The sequence below is a fragment of the Octodon degus genome, unplaced genomic scaffold (assembly GCF_000260255.1).
Source record: "Octodon degus isolate 3935 unplaced genomic scaffold, OctDeg1.0 scaffold00049, whole genome shotgun sequence".
Taxonomy (NCBI): Eukaryota; Metazoa; Chordata; class Mammalia; order Rodentia; family Octodontidae; genus Octodon; species Octodon degus.
Window position 1 is genome coordinate 9,313,941 of NW_004524625.1, and position 2,790 is coordinate 9,316,730.

At 46.6% G+C, this 2,790-nt stretch overlaps 1 protein-coding gene across 3 annotated transcripts in view; it reads right to left on the reverse strand.

Moving 5' to 3' along the window:
• Rab30 (RAB30, member RAS oncogene family) overlaps positions 1-2,790 on the reverse strand; it is a 94,587-nt gene that overhangs the window by 23,361 nt on the left and 68,436 nt on the right. The window contains exon 1 of one of the 3 annotated variants that reach the window (XM_023716666.1): positions 1,774-1,832. The exons of the other annotated variants lie outside the window; for them this stretch is intronic. The gene's annotated coding sequence lies outside the window, so the exon portion shown is untranslated. Of the gene's footprint in view, positions 1-1,773; positions 1,833-2,790 lie in introns of those variants that run through there. 3 annotated transcript variants of the gene reach the window in all.

A 2,790-nucleotide genomic window follows, 5' to 3' on the forward strand; every position in this document is an offset into this window, starting at 1 on the left:
ACTGAGCTACCTATCTAACTCTGCCATATGAAGAACTTTATTGTTTATCTGGATCTCAACATTAGCTGGAGATCCTGCATTTCGTCTGGCAACGCTATCCAGAGAAAACCTCCACGGTCACGGTAGAAACAGAAGCCATAAAGGAGCACGGCACCCAGGGGAGGAAAACAGGTCAGGTGTGTGAAACGAGGCATCTCTGATAAACCCAAAAGAACCAAACAGAGAAATGCTAAAGGCAACAAGTACAATTTCAAGAGGTCATGGCAAGGCTGGGATTCTTTCGAGTCTGGGCCAACTTCAGGAGTGGGGTTCACAGGGGCGCCAGGCTCTGCGGCCGGGTCTCCTCCGCCCTGACAGCCCCAGAGCGCGCGCGCCTTCCTGGGGACGCCCAGCTCCGCGTCTGCCCGCACGTGGCCAGCACCCAGCGCAAGGACAAGTGCTGCGCCACCTTCAGCGGGACACCCATCTCCACGACCCCCACCACGCTGCATCCAATTCCTACGCATTGGATTGGAAGCCTTTTTTTTTTTCTTTTTTTTTTCTTTTTTGAATTGGAAGCCTTTGATCCATCTTGCACACTAACAAGGTTCTATCCCAGGAAGCTTATTATTGCTTAATTACTAGGCGGCAATTACTAACCATCACTGTAATCAGCTGCTGCACGCTCGCTTGCTCTAGATCAGCCGCTAATTTCACGTTCCTGCCGGCTAATTATCCCCCGTGGCCTCCGACGCCAAACGCCCGTGTGCCAAGGCCCCCGGGTCACCAGAACACACAGGCTCTCCGGGCCCTCGCAACTCACAAACGGCTTGCACACACGATCCGGACCTTCCAGGCTTCATGAGTGAGTACCTGCCTCTCATCATGCAGGTGAGGAAACTGAGGCAGCAGACGGTGAGGCGCTTTGTCCTGAGCCCCTGGGTGGGCCTCGCGAGGCCGCTGCGCGGGCCAGGCCGAGCTGCCGAGCTGCGTTCCTGCGTCCCCGGGGCCGGCCTCGCGGTCTGCGCGCAGGGAGACCGGAAGCCGCGCTGCACGTGGTCCATATGTAATTCTGTTTCACCTTTTCAGCAGCCATCAGCTCAATGTTATAAATGATACAGATATTTCTATGATAATACACATATTCCTAGTTCTATATAATATTTCTCTATTATACGGATAAGGAAGTTGAGGATAAAAAGCTTGGCTAATATGTTCAAAATCATACTAATGACTAAAAGTGCCTGAATTTAAAACTTCCAGATTTTTCTAGAAAAAATTAAGTTGGAACTTGGTCTCACTCCTTGTACTTAAATAAATCCTAGATGGTTTAAGGTTTGAATCTTTAAAAAATGAAAATAACAAAAACAGTATATGATCTAAAGTGGACAGGGCTAAAAATTACTCAAAAATCAAAACTATATTGTAAAATTTTAAAACAGATTTGATTAATTTTTAAAATTCTCATTGCAAAACTATGAAATAAAAAATTGACTAAGATATCTACAATACATATAAACAAATCTAATTCCATTAAATACATTAAAAATTCCTGTAAGTTAACAAGAAAAAATCAGTAACCCAATAGGAGAAATGAGCGAAGGTCATAAAAAGATACTTAATAAGAAAGGAAATAAGGGCCGGGGAGATGGCTCAGTGGATTAAGTGATTCCCTAGCAAGCGCAAGGGCCTGAGTTCAATCCCTGGTTCCACAAAAAAAAAAAAAAAAAAAAAAAAAAAAAAGAAAAAGAAAGGAAATAAAAAGAGCTTCTATATTTACAGAAAAAGACCAACCTCACTCACAAGAGAAGATTCAGACCGTAACAATTTTCGAGCAAGGGGCTATTTCCCAGGTCAGACTGGCAAAGCCCATCCTGCACAGGACAGAATGCAGAGACGCAGCGCTTGCGTAGGCGTGGTGGCAAACCCCAATGAAGTTTTAAGATTTATTACAGGAAACGACACGCTGCTATTAATTCCCCTCAAAACGTCCCTCCTTGCCTCGCGCGTGTGCTAACCTTCCAGCCACTTGCTGAAGTGCCTCTGGAAGGCCTCTTGCACAAGTGTTTCCTAGTCATGGCTACTGTCACTTCTTTTTTTTTTTTTAATTTTTATTTTTTTATTTATGTGTATTTGTGTGTGTGTGTGTGTGTGTGTGTGTGTGTGTGTGGCCAGCTCCGCCCACCAGCGGGCAGGGCTGGCTGGCATGTGGTGCTGGGGGATCGAACCGCAGTCCCTGTGCTTTGCTAGGCTTGTTCTAAGTAGGTGCTTTAGACCACTGAGCCATCTCACCAGCCCCCTACTGTCACTTCTTGAACTGATTTCAAACATCTACTTTCTGTGGTCACTAGGTTTGGGGAAAGCGCGGAAGTCACGCGGTACCACAGCCTGTTGGGAAGGTGCGTGAGGATACACTGAGCTGTCCTCACAGCCCGCCCTTCCATCCGATGGGGCTGAGCTGCCGCATTCAAAGTGGTTTTGATCATGACTTTGTAAAGACAGGAAAGAGGGAGGACTGCTGGGACTGTAAAAACAATGGGAATAGTGTGTCCGAGGCGGGGAGGGGTTGGGGGATTAGTGGCAATAGTGTTTCAACATTTAAACATTAACCATACATTTTGGTCGCATCCATATTCCGCTACTGGCAGGTTCATCAGTGCGTCTATGGAGGGCAACCTGGATTTATTTTTATTTTTATTTTTTTTTTTCCCTTCCTCGAATGCCTTCAGGGCACTTTTGGCCAGCGGGAGAGTTGTGAGGTTCGAACTCCAGGAACCTGAGGCTGACAGCTTTGTGGAAGCAGCCACTTAA